Source organism: Pogona vitticeps, chromosome 1 (assembly GCF_051106095.1).
Source record: "Pogona vitticeps strain Pit_001003342236 chromosome 1, PviZW2.1, whole genome shotgun sequence".
In the NCBI taxonomy this organism is placed as follows: Eukaryota; Metazoa; Chordata; class Lepidosauria; order Squamata; family Agamidae; genus Pogona; species Pogona vitticeps.
This window is the reverse complement of record NC_135783.1, coordinates 263,291,943-263,310,021: the sequence shown is the minus strand read 5'-3', so window position 1 is coordinate 263,310,021 and position 18,079 is coordinate 263,291,943. Positions and strand designations below refer to the sequence as shown.

At 39.9% G+C, this 18,079-nt stretch overlaps 1 long non-coding RNA gene across 1 annotated transcript; it reads left to right on the top strand.

Moving 5' to 3' along the window:
* The first annotated feature begins 13,659 nt into the window (after positions 1-13,659).
* Positions 13,660-17,825, top strand: LOC144586134 (uncharacterized). The gene is made up of 2 exons (XR_013540879.1): positions 13,660-13,756; positions 15,016-17,825. It is a non-coding gene; the product is annotated as an uncharacterized LOC144586134 (long non-coding RNA).
* The last annotated feature ends 254 nt before the right edge of the window (positions 17,826-18,079 follow it).

Genomic DNA, 18,079 nt, shown 5'->3' with positions numbered 1-18,079 from the left:
AAAACATCGCTAAACGGATCAAAATACCCCATATGGGGCCCCAAACTCACAGTTCAGCGAAGTTCCTCCATAGCGCCGCCATTTTCACACCCTCGGTAAGCGAGGGCAGGGCGCGAAAATGGTTGCGGTGGCCATTTTGGGCATCCGGCGGCCATTTTGGAACCGCCAATCAACTGTTTAAAAAAACATTGCAATGCGAAGATCAGTAAGCTTACCGATCATCGCAATGATATGTTTTGCCATTGAAAACATCGCAATGTGATCGCATTAGCGATCTGAAAAACAGATCGCTATACGGATTCGTCGTTAAACGGTGCGCTCGTTAAGCGAGGCACCACTGTATATGTTTTTGCTCCCCACTTGACTGGATTAGATTTTTAGCTCTCTAGCACCTCATTAAACTGTTCCCTCTTTTCTACTAGTTGTCTCATTTCTGTAAGAAAGTGAATAAGTGGACTAACTAATGTGGAATGGGCCTTCCCCCTTCCAAAACCTTTTAAAGTAGGAATGGGCAACTTCGGTGGGCCTGTGAGCCACATCAGGCCCTAAAACTTGCCAGGCGTGGGACAACTATTTTTATTCACTCAGAGTCAGAATGCTTGGTGGAAGTCTAAGGGCTGCCGAAAAGCCCTTTACAGGGCTTGCAGCCCTCTTCCTTGTGTACCTGTTTTATAGGAATAATCTTACTGCAGTTAAGCAGTTAAGCAATAAGCTGCTTCAGGATAAGTAGCTTGATATTTGTTGCTCCTTCAAATGAAAGTGTCCCATATTCAGGGTTTAGGCATTCTGTTCTAGTAATGTGAACATAACTGAGGAGAAAATGCACAATTCTGTTGACACTGATTACCTTTTGAAGTAAGAACATCTCTATTTTTCTCATTTCTCTCTCCAGAAAGTAATCAGCAAGAGGGGTGCATCTTTTCTCCTGTGCTCATATCTGATCAAGACCACTGATTTTAATATATGTATTGAAGAACAAACAGAACTAGAGACTGCCTGATTAGTCAGTAAACTGCGCTTTTCATTCAATAGCTTCTGTCTTACACCTTACAAATGGAGAGAAAGCCCAGTCAGTTGATATTCAGTTGTTCTTAATCTGAAATTAAATTGGTGGCATGGAATAAAGTAGCAAACATTTTTCTGTTTTATTATCTTCTGCATGGTTGGTATAATTGCTGTTAAATATTTAGTCAGGTCAGCTTGAGAACAAAACTGTCAAGTTTTATGAGAAATCCTTAGCAGCCATTCATATTGGGCATGCTATATTTTCAGCACCTCTCTCTTTTGAAGACTCAGCTTGTCAGCATGCATTTTTGCTGAATTTCTGGATCAAGGTATAGGCCTTTTCCTGGTGAATATAGGTAGTTGCCTGAGTGTCTCTTTGATCTCAAAGTGACCTTGTTTGTGCTGAAATGTGGAGTTGGCTAACTTCATGGCAGGCCTCTCAGAGAATTACAAGATGGCTGTAAAGATGCATCAACCCTTTTCAAGGCCTAAATTAAGCTTTAAATCAACACCTAACTAGAAGGCGCCCCCCTTTCCATTAACACTCTTTGTGTGCCAATACACAGAAAAACATAATAAATTTTGGCGGCGTGGATGAAAACCACAGACCTCGATCTATGGCTTCTGTTTGTTAAATGGCCCTTTGGCTCCCAGTGAACAGTCTAGCACTTGTGTGAATTGGTTTTTGAGTGTGAAGACAGACACTAACATGGAAGGCAGGCAGCTGACACAAGACAATTATCACCAAAAATCGCATCTCAAGATCTCTACTATCTGTGCAGTTATCACTGTGGAGGAAATGCTGGACAAAATTTGTTTTAAGGCGAGAAAGATAGGAGCATTCAAACCCTCCCTCCCAGATTCTTTATTTAATTTGAAATGATAAATGCATACATGGGTGTTACAAAGCCCACCCCATTTTGAAACATACTACACCTGAAAATGAAGACTTTGCACCTTAGAAATGAAATCTTTTAGCAAAATGTCCCAGTTTCTCATGCATGTAAAATCCATGTGTTATGAGCCAGAAAGGAGAGTCACTTCAAAATTGAACCAGTGGCACAGCACTCTTTCTTGAAATCGGTGCTGCTTATTCACAAAATGTCTGTGAAATGTCAGGGGCATTTAACATTAAAAGCTATTAGCAGATTGGGAGCTAAAAAGAAAAATGTGCCTTTTTGCACTGGAATCCAACAGCTCTATAGATGGAAGATGAGACTGAAAACCAGGCTGGTTCTTTCCTCTTCTGTTACCTGGTGAAAGAGACCGTGATAGAGACCAGAGATAGAGGCAATAAAGGCAAGAAACAGAATACAAATCTAATACCACTCATTAGATGTGTAGGCTAATAAAACAAGCTGTTGATGGAATAACAATGGTAGAGCAATTATATGGGACTGGAATTAAAAGTCTATAGGTGGAGCCCAACACAGTAAACACGTGTCTATTATGAAGAGATTGAACTGGACTTCTCTGATATGCCTCAGGGCCCTGCACCCCTGAAGGAACCGTGGTAGTGCTACTGATGCTGTGTTACAGATGTAACAGTTTGCTGGAAAAACTGATAACCTCACTTAGGTTGTAAACTTAAAGGCCAAACGAAACCTTCACACAACCTGCTTGTTTCTAGAAAGTGACTGGAAATCTAAAATGAAGGAGGAACCCCAGTTTGGTAGGAAAAAGAGGGCTGGCGGTGGGAGCTGTTTATTTTTGCATTCCTTTAAATTGACTTTCTCCTCAGCTAGGGTTCTCATATATATTTAGAGAATTGGACAACATTCTAATGAGGGATAGGAGCCTAGATTAGGAAATAAAGGAGTTGGGGAATAAGCAACCCACCCACTACCACTTCTTTCTAAATCTTGCCCATTCCCCTCCCCTGATACATATATACACATGAGCACCCACACCACTATCATTACCACACACTTCTTATGTATTTTGTAATAAATTTGGGGAGTCTGCCAGTCAGATGTTTTAGCAGATCTTTCAGAATCAGTTGAGATATATCAGCACTTCATATTCATGAATTTGGATCCCTTTTTAATGGCAGTTACTGCCTTTGCTCAGTCTACAAAAATAACAGTCTCTAGTAGCAGTGTAGAAAGCCTACATATATTGCCCATTCAGTGACTTTCTACCTCTAATAAGTGGATCAAGCTCAGGGAGGACTTAAAAACCAGAAAAGACATGTACAGGAAGTGGAAAGAAGGCCAGGCCACCAAGGAGGAGTACAGACAAGTAGCAAGGAAATGCAGGGATGGCGTTAGGAGGGCAAAAGCTGAGAATGAGCTGAGGTTAGCTAGAGACACTAAAAGCAATACAAAAGCAGGATTTGTCAAAAACAAATCCTGCCAAGCTAATTTGATCTTGTTTTTTGATCAGGTCACCTGCCTGATAGAGAGAGGGAATGCTGTAGACCTAGTATATCTTGACTTCAGCAGAGCTTTTGATAAAGCGCCCCATGATATCCTGATTAGCAAGCTAACTAGGTGTGGGCTGGATAGATCAAGTGTCAGGTGGCTACAGAATCGTATTCAGAGGGTGATGGTTAATGGGTTGTTCTCTAACTGGGAGGAGGTCACAAGTGGGGTACCCCAAGGCTCAGTCCTAGGTTCTTCTCTAACTGGGAGGAGGTCACAAGGCTCAGTCCTGGACCCAGTGCTCTTCAATATCTTTATTAATGACTTGGAAGAGGGAGTGCAGGGAATGCTTATCAAATTTGCAGATGATACAAAATTGGGTGGAATAGCTAATACCCTAGAAGATAGAAACAAAATTCAAAATGACCTTGACAGGATGGATCACTGGGCCGGAAGCAACAGAATGAAATTCAACAGGGATAAATGCAAAGTACTGCACCTTGCAAAAAGAAATCAATTGAACAGTTACAAGATGGGAAATACCTGGCTCAGCAAAACAACAAATGAGAAGGATCTTGGAATTGTCATAGATCACAAGCTAAGCAATGTGATGTGGCTACAAAAAAGGCAAGTGCTATTTTAGGCTGCATTAATAGAAGTATAGTTTCCAAATCCCGTGAGGTGCTAGTCCCCCTCTATTCAGCATTGGTTAGGCCTCCCCTTGAGTATTGTGTCCAGTTCTGGACACCACACTTCAAGAAGGATGCTAACAAATTGGAACAAGTTCAGAGGAGGGCAGCAAGGATGATCAGGGGGCTGGAAACTAAGCCTTGTGAGGAAAGGCTGAAAGAACTGGGCATGTTTAGCTTTGAAAAAAGAAGGCTTGAGGGGTTATATGATAGCACTTTTCAAATATGTGAAAGGCTGTCATACAGTGGAGATACAAGATCTGTTCTCACTCATCCCAGAATGCAGGACACGCAACAAATAGCTCAAGTTAAAGGAAGCCAGATTTTGATTGAGTATCAGGAAAAACTTCCTAATTGTTAGAGCAGTACAACAGTGGAACCAGTTACCTCAGGAGTTGGTGAATGCTCCAACACTGGAGGAATTCAAGGAAAAAATGTATAATCACCTGGCAGATATGCTTTGATTGTATTCCTGCATTGAGCAGGGGGTTGGACTTGATGGCCTTTCTAGGCCCCTTCCAAGTTCACTTTTCTATGATTTCTATTATTTCTATGCACACACATTGAAAAGTGCCAGTCACTCCTTTCCTTCGAAGTACATATTGTAAGCATAAAAACTGCATATAATTACAGCAGCAGGAATAGCCACTGATCCTCCATGGGCAAGAGTTGTAAGACACCTACAATATAGTGGGTGTTTCAAGTACAATGAATAGCAACGTTTCTAACTTCTCCCTCACTCTGACTAGTAAGTTGGCCTCAATTTGATTTAGGTATTTATATGGATAGTTCAGGGAGTTGCATGCCTAGGTGTGGAGCTAGAGATTGGGACTTTGATTCCCCACAGTGTATCCCAGGAGAAAAGCCAGCTTGTGTAGCCTTGGGCAACTTACGCAGTGCCAGAGTACTCCCAGAAGAAGGGAATGGTAAACCACTTAAGTATTCTATGTCTAGAAAGCCCTGGGAAGTGTTGCCGTAAGTCAGAAGCAATTTGATAGCACATTATTATTCAAAAATACCAGGCACAGTCAAAATTATTTTTAAAATGGACTCATATTATATAACACATACGAGTTTTAACCAAAACACTAAGTATCTGTTAAATATTAGCTCAGTATGTATGCTGTTCCTAATACTGGCATTTTTGGAGCTCTGATGGTGTGATTTCTGAGATCTGCAACTGCTTATAATACTGTGTGAAATTTCTTGATATTGTTCCCCAAATCCTAGTGGCTACGGGGACCACTGAAGTGTGTTTCTTCCAGAGGTGAGATATTTCAATTGCCAGGTCTCTGTACTTGTTAGTTTTTTCTAGTTCTTTATTTTCAGCTCTGGCATCCCCTGGAATTGCAATGTAAATGAACCCGACATTTCTTCGTTCTATTAATACTATGTTGGGTGTATTATGTTCAAGGTGTTTATCAGTTCGGATCTGGAAATCCCACAAGATCTTGATTTCCTCATTTTCTGACACCTTTTCTGCCTGATGTTACCATGGGTTTTTGGAAGCTAGCAAGTTGTATTTTTGCCTAATGACCAGTGCACTAATTTTGCCACACTGTCATGTCTAATTTTGTAATCTGTTTGTGCAATCTTTGGACATTCACAGAGGAGGTGTAACAGGGTTTCATCTTTTTCTTGACAGAGTTGACATTTGCTCTTAGCACTAATTCCTTGGATCTTAGCTTTCATCACGTTGGTTTGGAGTGCTTGTTCTTGTGCAACAAAAATCAAGCCTTTGGTTTCTTTCTTAATGGCCCCCAGTTTCAGCCATGCCCATATTGAATTATTATCATGCTTTCCATCAATATTTCTCAAGTGTTGTCCATGTAGTGGTTTATTTTTCCAGCTTTTTAATTTATTTTAAAATTGTTGTTTCTTATATTGAGCCTTTGATTATTATGATTATGAGTAGCAGCAGCAGCATTTTATATATGTGTGAAAAATTATGTCATCTGAAAGTTAAACCCGGTCAAGTCATTATTTGTTAATGTCAACTGCATCAGTGCTGGATCCTTGCATCCCAAGATAATCTCAGTCTAATTTAGTTCAAACAATCAGTTCTAAAGTATATCTTGACACACATGATCCACCAGATATAATTTGAGACAGGCCCACAGTTGGTGCTCTGGTCATCAAAAACCAAACTGTTTTTGAAAGGCTGTTTTGACACGAATATTAAAGATGTCCAAGACCATTATGCAGTACTATCAAAGCAGATGCTAGCCTAAACAACAACAACATCAGAATGAATACAGTATCTACATTTTAAATGTGTCCATTGAGAAGGACACATTTCCTGTGTTGCCATCAGTTTTACTTCCACTACAGAGTAGGATGTCTCTATGAGATCCTAGGATATAGGCAGGCTGGAAAGAGAAAATATGACCTGTAAGGTAACCTAGACCTAGGTCATAATGGAGACACTATCATCCTTGGCCCCCATGTGTCCAGTAGAGCTTTGACAGAATTATCTAAGGTCACAGGACTGTATGTGAAGAGCATCAACATATTTACAATACTCTGTTGGGTCAAAGGCAGGCCAAGATGACATGCCCTCTTGAGTGGGCAACATTCCAATTCCCTCTCCACACATTATGCATTTGCCTGGTACAGGATATCACAAGCAACCTTATAGTGACAAAGCATTCACAGAGTTCCATCCTAAGCATTGAACCAATTAGCTTCTAATCAGGTGTCAAACTGGGATATATTTCAACTTTTGATAGAAGAATGAGTTTCAGTGACAGGACTCAAGATTCAAAGTGTGGCAGGAGAACTGATTCTTGGAAATACTGAAGATTAAGTAGCAAAAAAGAAGTGTATTTTAGGAGTGTTTGTTATGGTTTCTTGTTCATAAAGGTAAAGGTAAAGGTTCCCCTTGACAATTTTTGTCCAGTCGTGTTCGACTCTAGGGGGCGGTGCTCATCCCCGTTTCCAAGACATAGAGCCAGCGTTTTGTCCGAAGACAATCTTCCGTGGTCACATGGCCAGTGCGACTTAGACACGGAACGCTGTTACCTTCCCACCGAGGTGGTCCCTATTTATCTATTTGCATTTGCATGCTTTCGAACCGCTAGGTTGGCGGGAGCTGGGACAAAGCAACGGGAGCTCACTCCGTCATGTGGATTCGATCTTACGACTGCTTGGGCTTCTGACCCTGCAGCACAGGCTTCTGCGGTTTAGCCCACAGTGCCACCACGTCCCTTTCTTGTTCATACTGCAGATAAAAAGGCATTTCTGAGCAGCAATCAGAAGCAGTTTGAAACAAAAGGTAAGGGGGCAACTTACCTCCTCATCTCACTGAATAGCTTGTCTTGTTGGATATTTTGCTTCTAAGCAAAAGCTCTAGAACTGGAACAAGGGTTCTGTGAGGGGTCCTCTGGCTTTTGTAAATATCAAATAATGATTTACATGTTTGAAGCAACCATCACAAATATGTTTGGCTATCATGTCACATCACCATTAGGGTGGATAAAGACAAATGATTTTTCAAAAGTCAGATTCATTTAAAGCAAAAAGCGAAGCGTGCTGCTTATATACCACCCCATAGCGCTTCGAGCACTCTCTGGGCGGTTTACAAATTAATTATGCAGGCTACACGTTGCCCCCCCCCCCAGCAAGCTGGGTACTCATTTTACTGACCTCGGAAGGATGGAAGGCTGAGTCAACCCTGAGCCGGCTACCTGGGATTGAACCACGGGTCATGAGCACAGTTTTGGCTACAGTACAGCAATTTAACCACAGCGCCACAAGGCGCTTTAAATAAAAAAAATATTATTTTATTTGAATTGTAAAAAACTCCAATTTTTTAATTTAAATTGTAATTTCAATCAAATCCACCCTGATCATAATGGTATCCATTTCTACTGTGGTGTCAGCTCAGGTGTTCTGCTGCCACCCTTTACCAAGTATCCTCTGTGCACATCTGAGCTAGCACAGGGTGTCAATAGGAACAGGCTCAGGGATATTAGTAAAACAGAACTTCCTTAAGACTTCCACACTGACTTTCCATCTTCTGCTGTTGGCATAAATATTTAAAGACTTGTGTTTTTTGAAAGCTGTTGGAAAACTGCATCATTTCCCTTTTTCAGCATCAGTTCTATTAGCTGAGCAACTTTCCGCCATTATAGCTGCTTTCCACCACTTTCTGTTTCATTAGCATTCATTTTCTTTAGTCATCTGATACCACTCCCCGAAAATTCAGGCAACTGGGAATGTGAAGCTAAAAGCCGAGGTTTGCTTCAGTGCCTGCCAACCCGCAGAATTATATTACCTTGCCTACCTTTGCCTAAAATGTAGGGAAATGACAAACCTTTTCATGCATGTGAAAAAGAGTTAAACTGTAAGCTTGACTGATGCGAATTGACATAAAACATCACAATGGCACACATCAGAGACAGATGTTTTCTCTAACTTGGGTTGAGCTGTGGCTTTTGCAGAGCCCACTTCTGCTTTACTGAACTTGCTGTTTGTAAAAGGACACTCAGCCTAGCATTCAAGCCAAAAAACATCCAGAGCAAGCAGAAAACTCACTGATTTTCTCTTGAAGGTGAAAATGGCCCATCTTAACTTCTGCTTAATATTCTGTAGGTTTGTTTAGAATCACTCTGTGACTCCCCTTGGAGACCCACTTCACTGAGTTCCACCAATGTTTGTTGGAATAAAAAACAGAAGACGCAAAGGGGAGATGCATGGTCGTAAATACCTACTGAATACATATCTGATAGTCATGGCCAACAATAGGTCCTTGATGTTGGCCCACTGTGTTAAGGTAAGTCCATCTCTGAGTTGGCTGATGTTGTATAAAGCAATGGAGTGCCAGTTGCTACATATGTGATATATTTGCTAGTTACATAGTACATGTATACATTGTCATATATAAAGGAGAGAGACATTTCTATAGCGAGGCAGTGAAAATGTGCCTCTGAGCATCTGGGAGTGTCCATCTTTGTGTTCAACACAACAAACACTAGAGGAACTCCTGTGATATTTGTCTGCCTCATACAGTGCATTTTAATTGGTAGGGGTTCATATCAGGGCTGGGGAGGAACTGGACAATTAACCTTTTAAGTAGGCATTTCTTAAGAGGATAAAAATAAAAATATTTAATATTTCTCCACTGCTTAGCATAACAGCTTGTAGCAACCAGTGTTGGTGTTTTATAATTGCCAAGTTTTTGCTTTCTACTTGATTTTTTAAATGCATGGTATCATGGCTCTGGAATTATGGAATTATTATGGAATAAAAATCATAAATGAAAGAAGGACTGTTTAGTGCAGAATGTTATCAATATTTATGCTGAACTAGTATTCTTAAAAATTTGAACAATTTGATACATTTAAAAAATCAATACAGTAATATTTATTGAATATGTTTTAGTAATGTTTTGTGTAACATTTTAAATACGATGTTAGTAATTAATTTATGTTTGATGGATGATGGAAAAAATGTTATGAACATCAAAAAAAATTACATGTGCTTCATCAGTTATTGGAAAGCTTTTGATTGTGTTGACCATGACAAACTATGGAGAGCCATAGAAGATCTTAGGGTGCTACTACATTTGGTGAAGTTGGTGAAATCACTGCATGAAAATCAAGAAGTCATTATACAAACTCAATATGGAGACACTAATTGGTTTAAGATCAAGAAAGGTGTGCCGCAAGGTTGTGTCTAGTCACCTTTCTTATTCAACTTGTACATTGAAGTGATAATCAGAAAGCTGGAATTAGAAGAATCAAAAATTGGGATAAAAACTGGTGGAAGAAACATCAATAACCTTTGGTATGTGGATGATACATCCCTCATCTCAGAAACCCAGGAAGGTCTAAAGTACCTGATGATGAACCTCAAGGAAGTGAGAAGTTTGGCCTCTTTTTGAATATCTAAAAGACCAAACTCATGACAACGCCAAAGAATCAAAAAATCAAAATAGTAATTGGTGGACAGGAGGTTGCATGTATGAAGAATTCATCTTCTTAGGTTCACTGGTCAATCGAAATGGTGATTACAGCCAAGAAATAAAACATTGAATCATGATAGGTCGCACAGCAATGATGAGTATGAATCAAATGGGAAAGTAAGGAGGAAATTTTAAAAGTAGGTGCCACAACTGAAAATGCCCTTTTCTGTGGAATAGTGAAAATAACCAGTCTGTCCTGATGGTAATGAAGGGCAGAGAGAACTAGACAATGGGGAAAAAAATCTATTCTAGCTTTCTCTCTACAGTGGGGTCTTGACTTGAGAACTTAATCCATATTGGAAGGCGGTTCTCAAGTCAAAAAGTTCTCAGGTCAAATCTGCATTTCCCATAGCAATGCATTGAGAACCATTTGATCCGTATCTGCTCTTTTCCGTCCATAGAAACTAATGGGAAGCTGCTATTCCGCCTTCGACCACTGGAGGGGGATATTTTGTTTCTTTTTTTTCTTAGGTCAAGAAAGGTTCAGGGAAGGCAGGGAAAATACAGTCCAGGCAGTACAGTACCAGGCCATCCGAAGACTGTCTCCCAATCCACTCTCTAAACGCTGGGAGGAGTGAGGAAGCAGACAGGCACCCTTTTCACTGGCCAACAGTTAACTGAAAGTTCACATTTTGCACTTTCCCTTCCTCCCACGTGGGTTTTTTTCAGTTCTTAACTCAAATCTAAGTACTTAAGTCAAGTCAATATTTTCCTATGAGAGCAGTTCTTAAGTCAAAATATTCTTAACTCGAGCTGTTCTTAAGTCAAGACCCCACTGTAATTTGCTAATTCTGTATGAGCAGAGACTTTCTTCCTTTTTAATGAAGAAGCATATGAACAGCCCCACCTGCAATCTGCAGTGGTTCAGCCCAATAACAATCTACAAGCTGCACCACTACTAGTGCAATCTACCTTTATTTCTATATCCTGTCAGATTTTTAATTCTTGGTATATTGAATGTAATGTAGAGAAGCTGACATTAAGACACACACACACATACACACACACACATGCACACACACGCGCGCGCGCACGCGCACACACACACACACACACACACACACACACACACACACACAAGTAAAACAGCTCTATGTAGAACTCACAGTCTGAATCAGGCAAACAGACCAAGAGTTTGAATGGAAGTGGACAAAGAGGATGGACCTTGGACAGCTCTGAGGCAAATTTCCAGTTTGCATAGGTTCTTCCAACAGTTATTGCTGCACCAAAGATCTAGAGCTTATAGATGTATGACCAGGACAGTTGTTCAGTTAGGGTTAACTCCATCTGCTTTGTGAAGAAGTCTTGTTAGCACTGAACCAATAATTCTGATGGAGTTTTATCTCCCCTTTCCTCAAGTGCCCATATCTGAAGGCTGTAAAAATAGAAACCTCTCAAAGAATGGGGAAAATAGATTCCAAAAACAAAGGGGGCGGACTGGAGTGGATTCTGTACATGAGATTTTATATCAGTCTTTGTGTTAGCAGTAATTACTACTATACTTTGATGTTCGAACAACAGAGGAACTGTAAAAAATTATTTCCGGCAATTTTGCCACATGACAGATCTGATACCTAGTGGAACCCAGACCCAATTAATGGCCATGCTGATTCTTGCCCAACTGCTACAGGGTCCTAACATGCTGGATAGCTCAGTGGTTTAGGTACTAGGCTGCAGAGCCAGAGCTTAGAAGTTCAATTTCTAAGAGGCTGAACTTAATGATCTATAGGGCCTCTTCCAGCTCTGCAGTTGTAAGATTCTTTATTTATTATTTATCACTTTGGCCCATTGGTTCAGCCCAGCTCAGCTCATTTCTAGCTCCAATGAATGTGATAGTTCTACCAACCCAGGTTCTGCTTTGGGTGTTGTGCCCTTCATGTCCTTGTTACGGTCAAGGGCTACGATATAGACTGAAACAGTATTTACAGTTTCCATCAGTCTGCTACCTCTGGCTTGTCTCCTTCCTTACTCAGTTCTGCCATCTTTCAGCTTATTTTCTCACAGATATACCCTGTGGTTGCCACCTATCACTCACCGCCCCAAGAAACACCACACCACAGCGTTTGGGTGAGCACTCCATGAAGTCCAAGAAGCCATTCGCCTTCCCTACAGACACACATTGGGGAATTCATAGGGAAAGGAACACAACTATTTATTTCTTTATCATACCTGTTTCTCAGATACATTGACAAAGCAAAGGTCTTTAAAAAATGAAATGTTTGTGAAGATCAAGATGTTTGGTCTTTGTCATCTGACTCTACATAGATCAAACATCTCTGCCCTCATTATAGTGCACAACCTAACGGTAACTTTAGGACTTTACTCAATACAGTTATAATAATTCTAAAGATTACTCATTTAAATAATAGCATTTCCTTTTTTTAAAAAACAAGACAAAACTATAGATGGACTTCTTTGGTGTGGGACTCCGGCCAACATATGAAGTCCAGCCATATGAATGTGCAGGTCAAATGTGAGCACGTACCCAGATAATATTTCTTTATAACATCCTTCTTAAACCATTTCATTTCTGAACCATATATTCAAAACGTTCCCTGGTTTGATAAATAAGAGCCATAAACTTTTTTAGAATTAAGATTCTTCAAACTTTTTTGAGCTATTGCTGCTGTTGTCCAACTTTGCTTTGGTTTTCCTCAGCCATTTACACTGTGATAAAATATGGCAGGACATAAACTACTGAAAAATAAACCTATTCACTGCTGTCCATATTTTGTGAGGAGGTGGGATTAAACTGTCACATGGTATAATGAAGAGGCAGGGCAATTAAAATCTAGGAAATATGGCCAATCCATCATTCTGTAGATACAGTGACAGGTTTTCAAAGAGTTTCTTGATAGTCCTCATCATGCTCCGATTGTGGGAGTGCCCAGTACATGAAGGACCATACAAAGATTTAATATTTTCAAGATCCCTGTTGTCTTTTTGAATTATTCACAATTTTGTTCAGGGTTGGCTCAAAACATTTTGCTGCCTGAGGTAAAGTAATAAGTTCTGCCACTTCTGACAGGTCAGCAGCCAAAATCATGTCATCTAGCTGCACCTGCATCACCTTCAAGCTGCTCAGGCCACTGCAAAATTCATCTCAAGCAGGCAGTTCTGCAGCTGCAGCTGCACAATCAATTGCACAATCACACATGCAATGCAGACTGCTTGGGCATAAGTCCCTGTGAACACATGCAGGTGTGACTTTATGCTATACCATGCAAGAGGATTTCAGCCAATCTGCACAGTGCTCGAGGCTACTCAGATTATTTTAGCAGGTGAGGCAGAAAATCCCACAAATATCTCCCCTCTCACTGGAAACTAAAATGTTGAAGATTAATAGTACAATGATTATCTAACCATTTCCTGCCCTTTCATGGCATCTCAAATTGGCTGCCTGCTGGGATGTAGCAACTGTCAGTTCCATTTTCATTCCCTTTCTCAGAAGGTCCCTGGCATTCTCTTCTCTTTCCAGTTTCATATTGGGTTGTAAAGCCAAGCTTGGAAATGCTACCATGGTCACACTGACCAGAGAATTCTGGGAGTGATCTTTTACAAAAAAAGAGAGAGAGAATAACGTTTCAAAGATGTGTGGTGATCCATGACATTGGTTTCAATCCTGTCTCAGGTTTCAAGCTTCTTGGTGAGCTCAACAGAACACTCTTGGAAGGAAATGTGCATAGGAACAGACTAGTTAGGCATGAGGAATGGGGAAGGAAGGTCTTCTCGAGGTAAAGCATTAGCTGTGGATGTTTAATACTTGAAATGTTCTTTGACATTTAGAGAAGTGTTTCTCATGTGCAAAAGAGGTTAGAGCAAAAAAGATGTCTCATGCAGAACACTGAAGAAAATGAACAAGGGCTTCAAATCTGCCTAAATGAGAGACTGAAATGATAACTTAGGTTGTTCTCCAGAACACAACATGATTTGTGTCATCCACTTCCCCTTCACTGTCAGCTGTGTGGTCTAATAAGAATGGATCAAGTGGGAAAGTCGCACCACTGTCCCCTTCAAACCTTAAATAGTAATGGGCCTCTGGTTACAAATGATGCCAGATATCCCAGAAGAACGAGGAAATAGGGCACACAGGCATGCTATGACAGGATGGAGGCAACCCTGCACTTCAGAGGAATTGTCTTAAGTTCCTGGATATTATCTGAAAGGAGCCATTTTACCCAAATATAACTTAAACAGCTACCAGAACTGTGCGCAGCGCCTTCTTACAAAGCAGCAGATCTGCTGATAAACAGTATAATGAGAAGGATCAGGATTTGTCCTGTAATAAGCCAAAGTGGGGTTCCTAACACACATGGAAGATGCTGGATATCTACAGCACCAACCCGTATGGTTGTAGAAACAGGAAGCTCCCAGACAAAATACTAGTTCAGTCTACACAGGGATCTAAATCCTTGCTTGTCTCAGTCTCACAGGGGAGGATAAGGAACCACAAAATCATTCTTCTCTGCCAGGGACACAGGGAAGTATTTTGTTGCAGTTTGACACAGAAGGGAGCAAGAAGAAAAGGGTGGGTTGCACAAATAAAGCAAAATTGCACAAATTAGTCCTTTAACACAAATAACATCTTAATGAGAACCTTGCAAAATGACTATGGTGCCTGTTTGGTTGGAAAGACTCTTGAGGATTAAAAATATCTGCGGTATCTTTTAAGATAGTCACTCACTTCTTCAACTGTTGCTTTGTTTTTCAAAAGGACAAGATACACAGAGATGGTTTACACAAAGTGTGAAGTCCTTGATGAGGAAAAAGCTAGCTCTTACCTAGCTTTTCAAGATTTAAAAATTTATTATCAAGGCATCTCGTCAGGTTAGACAACCTAAACTGGCAAGGACAAATTATTTCTTTATGCTCCCATCATACACCAGTTTTATTCTGATCGGCTGTCTTTAATGCTACGCCTCAGTGAAGTAATGTAAGAATGGACAGACCTCACTCCATTTCATATTCTCATATAAGGCCTCTTTTCTCTCAGTTTTGCAGAGTCCGTCATCCTTCCTCACAACTCACCCTGTTCTCAGTGCTGAGCCTATCCTGCCTGCAGATTGTACAGGCTGATGGAGCACAGCCGACCACCAAGTGGACCCGCCAAGCCTGACACCACCAGAAGCAAGATCTATGCTTCAGATGCTTAATTCTAAAAATATCGAATCTCAACAGTCTATGATATCTTTTGTACAGTACCACAAGTCATTCAACATCACTGTTGTCAGCCATATTCAATTTTTGAAAGAGAGTCTTAAATCCACCAGTTGTGTAATTCCCATTGTCTTTGCAGTGGCCGCTGCTGGCTCAAAAGAAGGCAGTAGCTATTAATACATCCAATTTGTTGCCTAGCGCTGTTTAATTTGTGTAGGCCTTCTGAAGGAGAGTAACTCTTGAAGAAACCAAGAGTGACGGAAGGAAGTCGAGGTTCAACTCCAAACCTCACAAGCCTTGGTATAAACCACCATTAAGTGGGCATGGTTTACATGTTGCTAACCCCATATCTGGGGGCAGAGGTGGGACGAGGTCGTTCTTCCTGTTGACATCTAGCTTTGAAAGTAAAAATAATCAGAGCTTTATTACCCATTTTTACAAAAAACATCAAGTTCTGTGAAATGACACAATGACTTTACTGGCTGCTGGACAGTGTGATCACAACTTAATATAATAAATGCTTTGCTGTATTTTGCTTTTGGATTTGCACTGAGAATATAACTGTAGAAATTATCCCCACTCCCAGCAATCCTCTCTCACTAGTGTTAGACTGCAACTGTGTATTTATTTATTTATTTATTTATTTATTTATTTATTTATTTATTTATTTATTTATTTATTTATTTATTTGGTTTTCATATCACCCATCTAGACGAATCTACTCTGGGCAGTTTACAGTCCACAAAAGGCAATCAAATTTAAGTCATCAATAACAAGACTAAAACAAACCAAAGGAAAAATTAAGTAGTGGCAGGACGGAAGGCCTGCCTAAAGAGCCAGGTCTTCAGTTTACTCTTAAAAACTCCCAGCGAGGGCGCCAGGTGGATCTCAGAGGGGAGGATGTTCCAAAGGCGAGGTGTAGTAAAAATTGGAACAGCAGTTCCGTTCAAGTGAGCAGACTGGAATTCGAAACCTCTATAATGAAAGAGAAATATCTACTGATATGGACTTTAAAGAGTAGCAGTTTTAGAAGAGGTCGCCGTGTTAGTCTGTGCTAGCATATCAGGCAAAAACAAAATAAAAATAAAAATTAAAGAAGACAAAAATGTTCTGACACCTTAAAGGTCTGAGGAAGTGTACTTGTCCACAAAATCTCATATTAAAATATAGCAGTTAGTATTGATTGATTGATTGATTGATTGATTGATTGATTGATTGATTGATTGATTGATTGATTGATTGATTGATTGATTGATTGATTGATTGATTGATACCCTGCACCATTTACCAACCAGGCCACTCTGGGCAGCTATGGTGCCACAATGTTTTTGTCTTCTTTTTTAATTTTTCTTTTCTTTTTGCCTGACTTTAAAGAGTATGTTTGTTTGTTTGTTTGTTTGTTTCATTTCATTTCATTTCATTTTTATACTGCTTTTCTCCCAGTGAATGGATCAAGATGACTCACACATTATTAAAAAAACAAACCAGCTGAAAACACAGCAAGTTATTACATTAAAGCACTTAAATATAAAATAATATTGTTTAAATAGCTTTAAACAGTTTAAAACAACTTAAAACCTATAACAACTATAACAATAACAGTGCCTTTTCGAAGGCTTTCACGGCTGAGATCCGAAGGTGGTCATAGGTTTTTCAGGCTGTTTGGCTGTGTTCTGGAGGTTTTTCTTCCTAACTTTTTTTTTTTTAACCAGTCTCTGTATCTGGCATCTTGAGAGGACAGGAGCTAGAATTCTGTCTGTGCTCTGTTCAACTCAGAACACAGACAGAGTTCTAACTCCTGTCCTCTGAAGATGCCGGCCACAGAGACTGGTGAAATGTTAGGAAGAAAAACCTCCAGAACATGGTCAAACAGCTCAAAAAACCTGAAACCAATAACAATGGCCTCAATGTTTCACACTTAATGTATATGGACAATATTAAGTTGTTTGCAAGCTTTCCTGGTAAATTGACTAGTCTCTTAAACATCACGGAGTTTTACAGTATAGATATCAAAATGAACTTTAGTATTAATAAACTTGCTATTATCCCTACAAAAAGAGGCAACTTCTCAGAGGGCAGTAACTATGAGTGCACTAATGAACAGTTTTATTCAATGCTTAGAGGAGCAGAAAATCTACCAATATCAAGGCATCCATGAACATTTCAATATAAACTACAAGGAATTTAACTGCTATTCAGGAACAAGTACTTTAATAGAGTGGAGGTGGTAGTCAGATGAGAACTCAATACAAAAGGGAAAATTACTCCTATAATATCTGGGCAACCTCTAAATGAATATATTTTTCTGGAATTGTGGACTGAAAGTACAGTGATCTTGATTATTTAAATGGAAAACCCTGAGTCCTCCTGTCAAAATACTAATCCCATCATCCAAAGGCATGTATTATCAAACTCTGAAACTATTCCAGTACTATGAAACAACTTAGTCAGATGATAGCAGAAAATGATAAAGAACTAATGATATTACAGCTTGTATTTTAAAAAGTCCCATAGCACAGGGCTATCTAACTTGAGAAACAGTTACATAGTATGCTAGTTACCTCCTTGGTGATAATATCGATAAGCAACAATTAAACCTGTGGCTGAAATTTGGCTGAAATTGAGGGATTCATATGCACACCAAAACCAAGATATCTGCTGTAGATACTATCCAAAAATAGTTACAAAGCAATTACCCCCCTACCCCGGAATAAAGACACAAGACAAATATTATGGAATAAACATGGGCCACACTTTATTAATTATTCATTAATGCCCTCAATAAATGGGGGGGGTTTCCTGCTGAATCACGTTCTGTAGAGGGGTTTCAATTGACCCCTACCAAATTATGGGTGAGTCCCAAGTCCCAAGTACCCATGGTCTGAAGACAGCGAGAACCC